Source organism: Callorhinus ursinus, unplaced genomic scaffold (assembly GCF_003265705.2).
Source record: "Callorhinus ursinus isolate GAN/ISIS: 27379988/994484 unplaced genomic scaffold, GSC_fseal_2.0 scaffold1, whole genome shotgun sequence".
NCBI lineage: Eukaryota > Metazoa > Chordata > Mammalia > Carnivora > Otariidae > Callorhinus > Callorhinus ursinus.
This window is the reverse complement of record NW_027397063.1, coordinates 86,541,632-86,557,748: the sequence shown is the minus strand read 5'-3', so window position 1 is coordinate 86,557,748 and position 16,117 is coordinate 86,541,632. Positions and strand designations below refer to the sequence as shown.

Below are 16,117 nucleotides of genomic sequence, written 5' to 3'. Positions count from 1 at the left end.
AGTTAGTGAACCACGGTATGAAAGTACAAATATACAGCAAATATTCATTTGGCTGATCATTTATTCTCTCAAAAACATTTGTTTAGTGTAAAGGGAACAGTTTGGCTGAAATTCTTTTGGAGAAGGTCAGAGAGAAAATGTAGAGCTGCTGCTTCTTTCTGATATGCTATAAATAATTGTAAAAGCTGAGGCAACTGTGTCCTATTAGAGATGGGACAAGTAAAAGATGTATATCTGAGAGGAGAGAATATAAGACAGGCTAACAGGAAATCTCTGTTCCAATTTCTCTAGCCCTAGCTTGCCAAGTGGGGAAGTGACACTCGGGCCAAAATATAGTGATATATTTTTGGAACAACTCCTGGCTTAGTCCTGGTTTGGAATAACCATGGAGGGGTATTTTGGATAGTGTATCTGGTCTACTTTGTGTTGGCACCTCTAGATGTTGTTCTGAAGCTAGGTGAGCCACGCTGTCTTGTCAGAATGCAGGCAACTCTGGATGTCAGGCAGATGGCCAGGAACACCAAGAAAGGCCTGAAGGAGGGTCAGAGGTGGAGGAAGGAAAAAGGAGAGCATCCACTCCCATTTCCAGCTGGAGTATGTACAAGAAGTGCTGGTAATATATGCCCTAGATCTACAGTCCAACAAAGAGTCTAAATGAAGGACAGTGGGTTGCATCCAGTGACTGGGTTGGCCATGAACTTCTTGGATGGGTTCATTGAAGTGACAAGAAGTGACAGGGACAAAAAAGATATGTAATGTAAATAAAACAAAACAAAACAAAAAAACAAACAAATGCAGCCTCAGAATGAAACCTATCTGGAGACCTGTAATGATCTGTTGTCTCAACTCTGCCATGGTATCTCCCCTTTTTCTTTTTCTTTTCTCTGCCTCCACTTTCTCTTGCAAAATTCTTTGTCTTCTTCTTTTCTCCCTTACCTTCTTTTTTGATTTCTGTTTTTAGCAACCAGTTCTCTGACAGAATTTCAAGGTCGGCATTGGATGTCAGAACCTCTTGCAAATTATTCTTACAAAATTTTTTTTAATTGAACAAGCTGAATATTTAGGAGTTTATATCAGGCATTTTAATAGTCTGGTAATGGCGAGCTACAATAGACGAACCATTCCATGAAAAAAAAAGAAAAGAAAAACTGGACAACACACAAACATGCATATACATACAAATATATTTCCACCTCTCTTTCTCTAGGTAGATAGATAGATAAATTTTTGTGTTTAGGAATTGGATAGCTATTAAGGCAATAAGGATAAAAAATTCAAAATTATTTCCAAGATGAAAGAAGTGCAAAAAAAAAAAGGAAGTGCAGAGGGGTAAAAAGATGAGTCCAATGTCCTGGATGATTTTTCTCACTGTACATTGATCACAAGAAGCTATGAGATGGAGAGGCTGAATAGACTGGAAAGAGTGGGTAGCAAAAATTGGAGTTTTAGGCTTACCAATAAGGAGTGATAGAAAAGATCTCTGGCTGTTAGTTGGGGCACCCCAGAGGACCACCTTTAGGTGTCGCGGTAAATTGGAATTAGATTGGCCTTGGCATGACTACTCATCTAATAGGATTAAAATGACCTGTCCTTACCTTAACTGCCTGCAAGATCATATGACCCAAAAATAAGGGGGGGGGGGGAAGACAAGAGGAATAAACTTCAAAAAAATCCAGATATAATAGTTATCAAGCACAAACTTTAAAATAACCATAATTAATATATTCAAAAAATTATACAATACAATAAGAGAATTTCAGCATAGAATTGAAAACCAAAAATAATAAATTATAAATTCTAGAAGTGAAAAATAAAAAAATTGCAATTAAAACACAATAGAGGAGGTTAGTATCTAATTTGACACAACTGAGATGGGGACTACTGAACTGGAAAACAGATCAGAAAAAGAAAATTATATCCAGACTAAAGCATGAAGAGAAAAAAGTATTAAAAAACAAAAAAAGAGGGACGCCTGGGTGGCTCAATCAGTTAAGCCTCTGACTTGATTTCGGCTTAGGTCATGATCTCAGGTCATGGGATCAGGCCCTATGTTGGGCTCTGAGCTCAGCACAGAGTCTGCTTGTTCCTCTTCCCCAACCCTCTTTCTCTCAAATAAATAAATAAAATCTTTTAAAAAAAGAACAACAACAAAAAAATCCAGAAGCAGAAAATAACATAAAAGACATTTAAGACATGGTGGAGTGAGGAAATTACCATAGTTGTAATTGGAGTCCTAGAAAGGAAGAAAAGAGAATTTTCTAAATCCTAACAAAAATGTCTCTAAGCAGAGTCAAAAGTACTATGAACTCCAAACACAATAATTACAGAAAATACAACATGTAGGACCATCACAGTGAAAATTCAAAACAAAACAATGAGAATATTTTAAGGTAATCCAAAGAAAATAGACATACTCCCTACAAATTAGCAACAATAGCACCGATGGCCAATGATGGTCGGAAGCCAAAGGAATGGTATTTTCAAAGTGTAGTAACACTGTAACTATCAAAACTTGTGAAATGCAACAGCTAAAACCACACTTTGAAGGAAATACGTACCCTCAATTACATATATTAATAAAGAAGAAAGGTTGAAAAATTAATGTCTAAATGTCATCTCAAAAAGATTAATTAAAAAAAAGAAAGAAAAGCCAAAGAAAGTAGAAGAAATCATAATATAGTAGCAGAAATTAATGAAATAGACACAAACATGCAATGGAGAAACTCAACAGAAGCAAAAATTATTTTTAAAAATAGTAATAAGAGTTAGTAATAATAAAGCAACACTGATCAGTCAGGGGGGCGTTAATTACCAATGTTGGGAACAAAAATGGTAAGTCATACAATAATTAATACTAAGAAGAATAAAAGCATATGTCAATAAATGGACAAATGTCTAGAAAAGACTTCACACATTAGGGTTCTAAATTATTAGCTTGGCATTAAATTACCCTAAAGAATTGATTTAGGGGCACCTGGGTGGCTCAGTTGTTAAGCATCTGCCTTCGGCTCAGTTGTTAAGCATCTGCCTTCAGCTCCCGGGGTCCTGGGATCGAGCTCCGCATCCGGGCTCCCTGCTCAGCTGGAAGCCTGCTTCTCCCTCTCCCATTCCCCCTGCTTGTGTTCCCTCTCTCGCTGTGTCTCTCTCTGTCAAATAAATAAATAAATCTTAAAAAAAAAAGAATTGATTTAGATCATACTTTTTGTGGATCTAAAAGAAATTTCTTTTAGGACTATTCAGAATACAATTCTAGTCATTTCTTGCCCTTCATATTGACAAGGACAAGCCACAAGCCATTCAGACATCCTTGAACAGCTGTTGTACAGAATTATCCCTTATGGTTTGTTCTGAAATTATGTATGGGGAGTTTGTAGAGGGTGAGACCATAGATTGATAGAATAAATGAACTTTGGGTTGGATGATGACATGGTGAAGGAGAGGATAAAAAAGAGGGGAGCAAAGGGTCTTACATCATCCCAACATTTCAAAGAATTGCTTAGCATATATGTCAGGTCTTTGCTGAAGTCCAGCAGGCCAAAGTGTTCCAATATCCCTCTCCATGTGTCTGAATATATTTTCAAAGAATGAAAATTTGGTGTGTAATATATTCCTTCCTGTCTTCTTGCAGTCTTCTTAATCTTCTCCCTTTTCTCTACTTCTTCCCTCTCTTTGTATGAAAGGCTTTCCCAACCTTTATCTTCAGCCATGTCTCCTCACATTAAACACAATCATTTTGCTATATCATTCATCATGGATGACGCTCAAATCTCTGGAAGTTTGACTTTATTGAACTCAAGACACAGATCAAATCATAACATTCTCTTCTCATCCCAGTGACAAAGGTCCTCAATCCATCACTCAGACAATTCTGAGACTCAACTTCAGAGTACCATTCAGGTTTTTACTGACATTGCCCCCTCCATCCCCAACTTGCAACCAAAAAGCCCCACTGTCTTGTCCCAATGGCATCTGTGCCGGTCTAGGAACATTCTCTATATGCTTCAGTTCACTCTCCCACTCTCGTCTCCCAGAAATGCCTTGGAATTTCCCCTGGTTTGACCTCTTACCTTCTTACTCATCTTTCAAGGGCTAGCTCAGATTCCATCTTATCTGAGAACACTTCTTGTATCACTACCTTATTCTCCCCTTCTCTACAGTCCCACAATATTTTCACCCTTGTTAGATGACTGCTCACTCATACCATTTTTAGTTTTTATAACTGAGTTATTTAAATCACTTTTTCTACTGGATTATAATGGTGGGGACCACTTTTTATTCACCACTGTTTTTCCTCAACTCTTAGGCCATAGTTTATACAATGTAATTAATGGAATCTTTTTGACTTTTAAGTTTATAGTCTGAACATTTGCTCATTTTGCTCATGCACATCCCTATGCCTAAACTGCCACGCTCTCCTGGAAAAAAATCCTGCTTATTCTTTAATATCCAACTCTTGTATCATTTCCATAATGAGTTGTCCCCATCACCACATAGAGTTAAGTTCATAATTCTATATGTAAAACATACTCTTTTGTTAGAACATCTAAGAAGTATTTCCCACAAAGATGTGCTTTATTTGGCACTAAGTTTGTGATGAAAACTGAATTGTATGTACATATGTTTCATATCATCTTGAAGCATATTTTAAGGCACCTTTGACTACCTGGGATTTTTTGTGTATTTAATTAATTTCGGCTAAACGTGGGGGGCACCTGAGTGGCTCAGTTGTTAAGCTTCTGCCTTCAGCTCAGTTCACGATCCCAGGGTCCTGGGATCCCTGCGTTGGACTCCCTGCTCAGCGGGAAGCCTGCTTCTCCCTCTCCCACTCCCCCTGCTTGTGTTCCCCCTCTCGCTGTGTCTCTGTCAAATAAATAAATAAAATCTTTAAAAAAAATTTCTTTTAGCTAAATGTGGCAACCAGACTGCAAGAAAAATACATATTCCTATTAATATGAGTGTCCTAGAATAGAGTTTGAGGGCAGAGGCAGTTTCCATAAAACTACAAGGTCAAAGGGAAGGTATAAAAGCACGGTGCCAAGAACCTCAATCAATGGTTCAGCAAGATTGCTTTAGCTCAAGGTTAACTGTGTTTTGGGGGGAAGTCTGAGAGTGTATCACACTTCTAATCTGATCCATGTGGTTGCACCATGGGAACAGCACTCTACCAAAAAAATAAGAGTATATATGTAGAGTTCTCAAGAGATAAAACCCAACTTATTTAACCAAAGGCAGTATTCTTCAACCACAATGAATAATTCCCAACTCATTGAGCATTTTTGATCCAGGCATACATCCAATAGCTGGATGTGTATTTTCAGCAACTGAACAGTGTGTGTTTGGTAGCAGGCAGTTTTAGTATGATCTAGAATTTGTGCCATTGTACTGTAGTTTGATCTTGTCCTGGGCCACATTTCTAGATAGACAATGGTTTGAGATGCTTGACTTAGTTGGTAGTTAAAAAAAAAAAACAGCTGTCACTTGTATTAGAAATACATTTTAAAAGATAAGTTAAGTTGTTATATTTCATCCTCTACTGTTTTCTACAAAACTAATAAACCTTGTTCAAAACACTGTGACAGAGCAAATAGGCATACAAAGAAAAATGCTGTGTTTTGCCATAAGAGAAGACACAGTTGAATTGGGAGCACAGAAAATATGCATGAAACTATAAATAACAGTAGGAAAAACAGGAAACTAAATATGTAGTTTGTAAAACTTTCTCTCACATGAGAAAAGATTTAGCAGATTGCTAAATTGGGGAGCAGAGGTAATTATTCTCTGGGCGAGTTGCACACATTCTTAGTCAAGAGGCCGAAACAATCAATATCAGACCAAGTATAAATCAAAGAAAGAATGCAATGTTCTTCATTTAATTTTCTCAGATATCAGGACTCATGAAACTTCAGTTGCTGGGTCAGCTCAGGCACTATATGTTCATGTTGCATGTATATAATTTGGGTTCTCATCTTTCCTGATAGTTCTCACATAAGTTATTCTTTTAACTGGTTAAGTTTAATTCTGCCAAGGTGATCCCATAGGCAGATTTCAATAAAAGAATGTGTGTAAATTACCAGCAGTTTTAGATTCTAAATTTTATTCTGGTGATAATTCTGCATTAATAAATGAAGTTGAATTTCAATGGGGAAAGATGAAATAGACTTCTTTATATTTATGGAAATAATTCTGGTTAGAAAGCTTATTACTCAGTCTAAGTAGGTAATGAGGTATAAATCATTTCAACATAAAATCAAAAATGTTGCTTTAAAACTGAAATGACTGAGTTCTTTTTCCTATTTTCTTAAGATAGATCTTCAAAGCCAGATACATACCATAATACGTGTCCAACATGAGTGTTTTTGATTGGAGAAATATCTCTTACAGAAATAGGGTGTACCAAGAATTTTTTAAGAAAGGTCATCTCCTTTCTTAAATTGATGTTTAGTTTTTTCCATAGCTAGCAATTTGGGATAAATCTGAAACAGTCATTTAACATTTTTTAGCCACATTGTCTATGGACAGTTTCATTTATTCATAACTAAAGACACAATAAATCATCCAGTGTTTACTGACTGCCTGCTGTGTGCACAGCCCTAGGCTCTGTTTTATGTGAGATTAGAAAGAATGCATTTCTACCTCGAAGAGACTATGCTCCAATTGGGAAAACAACCGGCACACAGAAATGATAGCAACATTGATGAGACCAAATAGAATCAAACTCTTCAGAGTATGGAAAGGACCTTAGGTATGGTTTTAAAAAGGGAGCGAGAGCGACAGAATTATTGAGGGAACCCCAGAAACTGAACAAGCAGAGTTTGGTAGATGAAGAGTATTACAAAGCCAAAGAGCAGACTGGCCTCCACCCAGAGTGACTCAGTGGTCTGAGCAGAAGGTGCTCCATGACCCAGCAACTCCAAGCACATGGCTTGCATGGCCTTCCCCAACACCCCACACAACTCTAATGGCTGTGTCTTTACAATGTGTTCTCAGCCTCTTCCACCATTTTCACAAGGCAGAAACGTATTCCCTTCAGGTCTACTTCAGACCTCTTCCTTCATGATTTCTGATCGATCCAGTTCTTTTCTTTCATGAACTCTTAATCTCCACCTTTCTTAATGTAGGACTATGGTTTATTCTACATTGTAGCTCTTGGTGTCTGGGACTAAGTTCCTCTCTTTTCTCCAACAGCATCTTTACCAAAAATGATTCTACTTTATATCTTTGACAGAGCCTAATAAGGGCTACATACTCAAGAATTACTTACCAAATGAATGGGTATGCTATAAAGAAATCAACAATACATGTGATAAATTACATAGTTGGCATTATACCCACCTAAGTGATTCCTGACAAACCAGGTGAAATAGCACTCTAGGTTTCTGAGCAGAAAAAGAAATCTGCATGCAGATCACATATAAGAAAGAATACAACACAGTTTAGGGTATTCGTGAAGAGACTTTTATCCCAGCCATGAGGTGGTAAAGGCAGGACCAGGTTCTTGGTGCTGGTGATAAGGAACAAAATGGAGACATATGATTGGGTAGATATAGGACATGAAACAAGTATGTAATGAACTAGATAATTTTCTCATTTTTAAGTTCCCTAAAAGTTTGGATAATGTCTTGTGTGCTACTGTAGATATCACAATATTAAGCAGCAATTTGTAAGTGAAAGAGTATCATAAGAAAGAGGATTGCTAAACTCCAATCCCAATCTGGGTACTCCCTCACTGTGTGATATTGAATAAATTATTTGACATCTCTGATTCTCAATTTCCTCAACCAATCAATAGGGACGGTAATGTTGAATTCTTTGGACTGCTGTGAAGAACCAAAAGAAAGTATAAAAACATGCCTACTGCAATGTCTAATACCTTAACTGGTTAAAAGTAATTATCACTGAAGAGTTTGCTGGATTTATGAACAGAAGTGTTAGAGTGAAGGTGGAAGGAAAAGAACAAAGACAGAACACAATGTCTAATACCTTAACTGGTTAAAAGTAATTATCACTGAAGAGTTTGCTGGATTTATGAATAGAAGTGTTAGAGTGAAGGTGGAAGGAAAAGAACAAAGACAGAACACAGAGAAGGAATGCCACTGGAAGAGAATGAGAATAGTTCAGGGTCAGTAGACTCAGTGGAGCCCCTCAACGTCCTTTGATTGCTTTAAATTGTGGAAGAAGATCATACCAAAGAGATGAGCCTCTATGAAAAAGGGACTGGAAACAACAGAGATCATTGTTGTGATCATATAAAGCATACCACAAAAAGAACTGGACATCTTTAGTATGAACAATTCTTATTATGCTGTGAGATCATTAGGTATAAATAGTTTGCAGTTAGGATAAATGACTATAATTACCATTTGTGGTTGCATGGCTTAACTGAGCATTAGGTCGAGTTAGCTATGGAAAAAATTATGAACTAGGCTGAGGCCTTAGGTAACTGTAGTCACCTGAATGACAAGGGCATGGGGTCAAAAATAACCATTGACATGGCATACCATTCACAAGAAGAGCATGTTTCTTATTCTCTGTGCTCTCCCTTTGTTTTGAACTCCCAAACCTTAAGGAATGAAGGGCAAGGAGCTTATGGAATGAAACCTTTGCGATTTCCTCCAGATATAGAAGCCAACTAAAAAATCCCCTAATATGTCAACGACAATTTTAGTAAAAGAAAATGTAGGTTAAATATTTCTGTACTATGTAATTATGCCCCAGAATACTTACTATCTATACTGCATGCTCCCTTCTTTGTACCTGCATGGTTTATACTGTGAAGGACAAATGCATGGCAGTAAAGCCAACCTCCATCCCAATATGTGTCTGGACTCTTATTCCTGGACCTGAGCAATTTAGACCTCCATTATCAATCAGACTCAGTACTCCTTCTGTTGGAGCTAAACTCAGCCTTAGAATTCACCTCAATGCATTGCTCTAGCCAGTCAACCACAAATGGATTGGAATTAGTTTCTAAGTTAAAACCTATTTGTCATCCTTGGTTCAGATATTTATCTGCCTCAAGGCAGGCATCTGGAATACATGGTCTCTAAAATTCATGTCTAGTTCTATGAGCCTATAAAACTCTTAGTTCCAATAATCTAATTAGTAGAACAAGGTCATGATTATATAAGATGGAAACTCTTGAGAATTGAAGCCTTAAGGTAAATCAAGTTTAAGGAAATTTATGTCTATGGTTTTATGGATAAATATATCTTTAATTTGGTATCCTTTAGATCCTTCTAGTTGTGCATTCACGTGTGTGTGTGTGTTTATAGAATTACTTCATATTTGAGTTTACCCATGTTCATAATTTTATCCTGTATTTACTCCCTTAATAATTTTTATAGCTTTTATTCTAATTGTTGCATGTTTCTGAACCAATTCATAATTTAGTCTGAAGTGTTCTAATCACTCCTTTTGGCATTACCTACCAGTTCCAAAATATGATGATGCTAAGACACTTTTTAAACCCCTGGCACTTCAAATAATGATGGGCAGATTGCCTTGAAGGAGAGACACCTGGCTGATTTCACCACACTGGATTTACTACCAACAATTTGAGAAGAATAAATGTTTAAACATCAAGTATTCCAGAATTAAACACTAGTATATGATTTTTCTACACCCTTGTATAATTTGGATTTTTTTTTCTTTTTTCTGATTTCCTTCCTCCCCTCCAGTGTCATCTCTCAAAGATTTCTGACCTTTTATTTCACACAAAGTTTCAAAGCTGTGGGTGTGATTCTATACTTACATTCTTCTTGGCTACTCCTTTCTCTCTCCACCCCCACCCTGACCCAAAGCATCATGGATTAGTATCTTTATTTTTCTTTCCCATTGTGTGCAACAGTTCCCTCCAAATTGAAGTTTAAACAAATAAACTGTATTATGTGGCTATTTCCCATTTCTCCCATGACACCAAAATAAAGAGAGTAGAAGCTCTAATGAAATAACTAGAGTAGAAGGTAATCTTTGGATTCTCTAGAAGACATACGCGTGACTTCAAGATTTTAGCACTCTGTATTGAAAGGCCTTTAGTAATTAATTAAACGCACCTAAATCACAGTATACAATTAAATGATATTTCAAATAATTTTACCTTCTGCCATTTTTTTATCACACACATTTATTGAATGGCATTAGAAAGTAGTATGAACAATTATTCTAGGGTGAGAGTGAACACGACATTTCAGGGGTTAATGGGCAGGTTAGCCTGGCTGGAGCAAGGTGCTTTAAAGAATTTTAAGGAGGAGTAATGGTAGGCATAAAGTCTAAAATCAACCAATCACCATAGAGTATCACAACTTCAAAAAGGTGGGCACCCCTAACGACAATCTGGGTGTCTTTATAACATTTTAATTTTCCCTAGGAAGAGGGGGGGTCTTGCTAAGGTTTCTCCAATTCATCTTAAAATTAAACACTCTGGAGACCATTCTTTAACAACTCTTTTGGGTCATTCCAAAACACCTCTGTTATGGAGATTAATACTCTTTGATTCGGAGCCAAAAGCATGGTTTTCAGATGTTACAATTACCTGTTCAACTTCTCAGGGGCAATTATTTGAAAGGAGTAAATGCTCTGACTACAATTGCCTCTGTGGGAGCCCAGTAATTGCCATTCATCAGGGCAGCAACCTGCTGAGGGCATCAATTCATAAACTCTGAGCCATCAATAAACTGCAACCTGGGCCCCGGGTGCCAACATTCTTTACACAATGAAATATTATTACTGGCAATTAGGTAAACAATGAGCCAACCCGGAAATGGAAGGGAGGTTGCCAATGACTACCTTAGTGCGTCATACACAGATGTCTTGATTCTTTTCCTGCAAGAGAAACACCTTGGGATGACTCTTTTTACACCACTGGGAGCCGAACTATCACAGTCACCTCCACGGATGAAAGGAGGAAGAAAGAGGGAAATGTTAACAGATGGGTTTTTGTTTTAATTGGGAAATGTGTTGTGGGATGGTAGGTAACAGCCTTCTTATCACAGATATGCACAGACATCACATGCTGCCTTTGCAGGTGGCTGGCGGTAGGGTCTAGTTTGGGGCGGGGGGGGGGGGGAGGAAGGGACCGGCGTAACTGAACTCAGCGAAGCTACCTCCAAAGCCGAGGTCCCGGGGCAAACCATTCACCAGTGTTTGGGGCTTCTGTGTTAATGAGAGTTGATGATTTGTGACGTGCTTAACAGTTTAAAAAGATTTTGCCATACATGATGAAATTCGATCACCCTACTGTGTCAGCGAGATAAACAGGGTGGGAATTATGGCTTGTGTGCTATCGCTGTTGCCTTTAATAAGAGGAAAGGATTGAGAGTCAGAGACGCTAAGTAATTGCTCAGGACACTGAGGTCACTCCCAACCCAGTGCTTTTCCCATTCTGTCCAGTTGCCTATCTTGTTCGGATTTCCCCTTGGAAGGTGCTCAGACCAGGCTGGAAGTACATCACCAGTGTATCCAAAACCCACCACGAGGCACCTGGGCCCCCACCCTTTTACCTCTGAGCGGTTCTTTCCCGGGTCTCTGACCTGAGGAACAGGGACATGGGCAGCCAGAAATGGGTGGGAGCTTGTGGGGAAGCCTGCTTCGCCATCGCCTTCGCCATGTGAGCCAGAAGACCAGGAGCGAAAGTGAAGGCGCCAGCAGCAGCTTTAGCCAGAGACCGGGCCCTGGGAGTTCTTTGAACTGACAAACAGAGTGGTCACGTCGAAATGCACTCGGAAAGTGGATATATGATGAATGTTTGGGATGTTTTATGAAGTGAAAAAGAAAGTAACTCTACGGCCAGATAATTTCAGTCATTTTTTCTGTCTAAGTGGGAATTGATGAGTCCCTCATCTCCACTCCTGTTATTTTTACCCAAATAAATAATGCCCTGAAAGCTGTTTGATGGGAGAAGAACACTGCTGAAACAGGAAAAATCTGTGAGAGCACAAGTGCTGGGAGGTCAGGAATTTTTAAGAGGCGCCATTAGAGAAATGCTGCGGTTTGGGGTCTGTTCCTAAGGTAACGTGGTGTGCCCTGGGTCAGGAAATTCTTCTGATTGATAAATCATATTTTATTTTTTATGGGGTCTTAAGTTTATTAAATTTGTTTTATATATCAAACAAGTGTAGGATCGATAAAATGTACTTCTGAAAACTAAGCAGGAAATGGTGGTGCAGTGGTTAGAGCCCAGGAGGGAGCCCTCGGAGTCCTTACTGTCACTCCACGGCCACCGTGAGCTCTGGCCCTTCGTGGGATCTGGGCGGGAGAGCCAATGACTTTTCTTCTCCTAACCTCATCTTAAAAACAAAATAGAACAAAAATAGACCCTTTCACCTTTCAAAGCACTTGCCTGATTCATGCTTGCTTACTTCCCTTATTTCTCCTTTTCTCCTCTCCTGTGGCTTATAAGCCAACTCAAAGTTTCAGGGGGACCATAGCAGGACTAGGGTAGATATTCTTTATAGGCCTTTCAAGACCTCTTCACAGCAACATTTAAAATGTCAAAGAGAGGGGTCCCTGGGTGGGATAGCTGGTTAAGTGCCTGAGTCTTGGTTTCAGCTCAGGTCCTCTTCTCAGGGTTGTGAGTTCGAGCCCCACCTGGGGTTCGGTGCTCAGCATGGAGCCTGCTTGGGACTCTCTCTGCCCCTCCCCCTTGCTCACACACTCTCTCCCTCTCTCTCTCTCTCAAAAAAATAAATCTTTTAAAACAATAAATAAAATGTCAAAGACAGGACAAACCCTGATGAAAAGTTTATAATAGTTATATTTGACCTTTGCTCATGGTAAGAGCAGGGATTGAGCAAAGAGGATATAAAATATAGGAATTTCCTCTGAAGTTTCGATAGAAAGCCTTCTAAAGTTTCCCTAAGTCCTAGGTGTGGGATTAATTTTTAGACTCAGGAGAGGAAATAAATATTAGAAAATAACTATTAAATCAAATCCTCCCCAGGCTCAAGATTATCCTGGTGTAGCCTATGTCTATAATTAGGCAAGTAAAACGAATCATGGCAGAATTACTTTAGATTAAAAAAAAAAAATGTTGGAATTAGTAAAATTGTTCACATAAAGATGTGATTTGCTTTTTTTTACTGCTTTCCTGTGAGTTCAAATGCCTCATTGTTTTCTCCCTGATTAGATTATAAACTTCTGAGAGCAAGGACGATGTGTTCTATTTCTTACTGATCTTAAAGAACAGCTGACATCATTGACTGACAGTTTGTATATGACTCTTAGCTAACAGATTTTTCCCTTCTAGAAGTATGAATTTTTTTTCCTACAAAAATGACATCACATACATTAACTGATATAGAATCAAAATTATAAAGAATTTGGAATATCAGGGTGCCTGGGTGGCTCTGTCAGTTAAGCATCTGCCTTCGGCTCAGGTCATGATCCCGGGGTCCTGGGATTGAGTCCCGCATCAGGCTCCCTGCTCAGCAGGGAGCCTGCTTCTCCCTCTCCCCCCTGCTCTTGCTCTCTTTCTCTCTCTACCTCTCTCTCTCTCTCTCTCAAATAACTAAACAAAATCTTTAAAAAAAAAAAAGAATTTGGAATATCAAATATTTTTATTTATTTCACATTTAGATTTTATATATTTTATAATATTTATTTTATAAAACCCACAATTCTCACTGATGCACAGTATCTTTAGGATGAGTTGACAGAATATTTCCCTCCACTGTTTAGATTTTAGTCTAGTCATCGCTATTTTATATTAACTCTGGTTAAATACACAACATACAATTTTAAAAGTCCCTTTATTTATTTGTGAATCCAGGTGCTAATGCCACATACACATGATTAGTCATTTCCATTTCAGGCCTTTATTGAAACTCCTGGACTAGAGAGAGTTTCAGAGACAATGAGACACTAGATTGCACTGAGCTCCACTCCTTTATTACAGTGTTACCTGTAATCTCCGGCACAAAATGTGGGATTAATTATTCACAGTTTTACAATTTTATCAGTTGCTCTTCTACTTCTGAAATAGATGGTAAGGTCCTTGAATGTTGCAACCATCATTTCTTATATGATCTCTAACATTTAATACAACTCTGAGAGGTAAAAGCAAGCTCATTCAGTCCAAGATTTTGGAAACCAAAGATAACATCAGATAGGTAAAACAATTTTTTATCTCACACTAATAAAATTGCGTGGTGTGTGTGTGCACATGTGTGCGTATAGTTAATGATACATGAGAAGGGATGTGCTGAAGATTTCTAGGTATGGAAAAATAAGATTTTGCATTGTGTTTTAAAACAAATGTTACAATCACTTATTTTAATTGTTAGTTGTGCATTTCATTACATGAAGAGAAATGCTGTCAAAACGTGTTCCCGACTCAATAAGAAAATGTTCAACCCTGACCTACTGATTTGTCATTCGGAGCAGTGTGGTCATCATTTATGCATCACAAGGCTGGTGAGCAAAATTAACCTCAAATAACAAAGTGTTTACGACGTTAAGGAAACAAACACAATTCTCTGCAACAAATTGAACAACATTCTAATTAATGTCTCAAAGACTCAAATCACTATTTAGAAGATTACTTTAAAATGAACCTGGAATATCACAAGAAAACTCTACTCATTCACTCAAAATAGACTGAAATTTTTTTATAACTATACACAGATTAACTATAGATATATTTAAATTTTATGGCAACAGGTATGTAAATTTTTCCTAATATTCTCTCTCCTCACCCCCGGCTCCCCAAGAAAAGACTAATGCCTGATCCAGTGCTTTGTATTTTCTAAAATCTTGTGTCAGAAACTTCTTCACTAAAGTTTTTAGTTGGGTAGCTTTGCAACTTATGGTTCATGAATTTAACTATAATTGTGTTCATTACTGAATCAAAGACTTTGTGGTCTGTAGTCATTTATTTCCACATAATATGTTCTTTTTATTTCTCAAGATGTTGTCACAGGTAGCCAGACTTTTTCACCCATTCTGCATGAATACAGATGGCGATTGCTACTGGCAGCCATTCTGTGACCAAGAGAGAATCCGCCTGAGAGGCTGACTAATATAGTGGCTATCTGAGCAAAGAGATAAAAACAAATTGATCTCTGATACCGTTGTGAGCTAACTGGCAGCTCAGAAGATTGCCCTACCTCTAAACTTCCTCTAACATGAATAAAATTATTTTATTATTGTTTAAACTAGTTTAAGTCTGGGTTTAAGTGACTTAGAGACAAGAGTATACTAAGAAAATCCTCAAAGAAAAAGAGATTAAAGAAGTAGCACAGAGAAACTATTCAAATTACAATTTTTCCTAGAGTCATCCATGATCACTGACTAGATTTGACCCAAGTTATTGAGACATACAAGTTAAGATCAAAGCAATAACCACAGTCAAAGAGATAAACAATAAGAGAGGACTCCAAATATGGTTGCAAGCCAGAGTTGGACACTGCTCTAATGGTGGTCCCTTGCTTACCTGATGATGCTGGTGGTGGTCTCGTTGCTATTATTGTTAAAGCCTTCAGTTTCCTCTGGGAGCTTTATCGTATGAGTCAAGTAATTTGCTGTCTACTGAAACTCAGAATGTGGTTTCTTTGCATCACCAAAAGTTGAAAAAACTATCATTTAATTTTGTTTATTTCTACATGCCTACCTAAGAACAAAAGGGAATCATTTCTCAGCCCTTGTGTAACACTAACAACCACTCAGATGACTGCTTTAGCTCAGCCTTACAAGTTTTTCCTTGCATCATCATTCGACTCATCCAGCTAATGGATAACACCCTTGTGCTTTGACAGTTTCTTAACAAAGTGTAATCTTCCTGTTTCCTTCACAGGTGACCAATTGCTGTTGCTGTTCAAATGTACAAGTTCATTTTTTTTTCTTTTTTGTCTCCTATTCTCTAATAAAGTATTTCAATAAGTTTATTTTTTAAACATAAGAGCAGCTAGAACAGTCTGAAATCAGGTCGCCTGGGTTTGAAATCCAATTCTTACCTACAAGTTCTTAAGTAAGTAACAACCTCTCTGGGTATTAATTTCCTCATTTGGAAAATGAGGAATAAGTAAAACCTATTTTACAGGATTGCTGGGAGGATGCCATGAGTAAATACATGTAAAGCACTTAGAATGATACTTCACATACCTTATATAATTAGCTATCTACT

The 16,117-nt window shown here is 37.8% G+C and overlaps 1 long non-coding RNA gene across 1 annotated transcript in view; it reads right to left on the bottom strand.

The window, feature by feature from the left end:
• The window catches only part of LOC141370174 (uncharacterized), a 33,491-nt gene extending 17,951 nt beyond the window's left edge, over window positions 1–15,540 (bottom strand). The window contains exon 1 of the long non-coding RNA XR_012374009.1: window positions 15,428–15,540. This is a non-coding gene — a long non-coding RNA (uncharacterized lncRNA). The remainder of the gene's footprint in view (window positions 1–15,427) is intronic.
• Window positions 15,541–16,117: the final 577 nt, after the last annotated feature.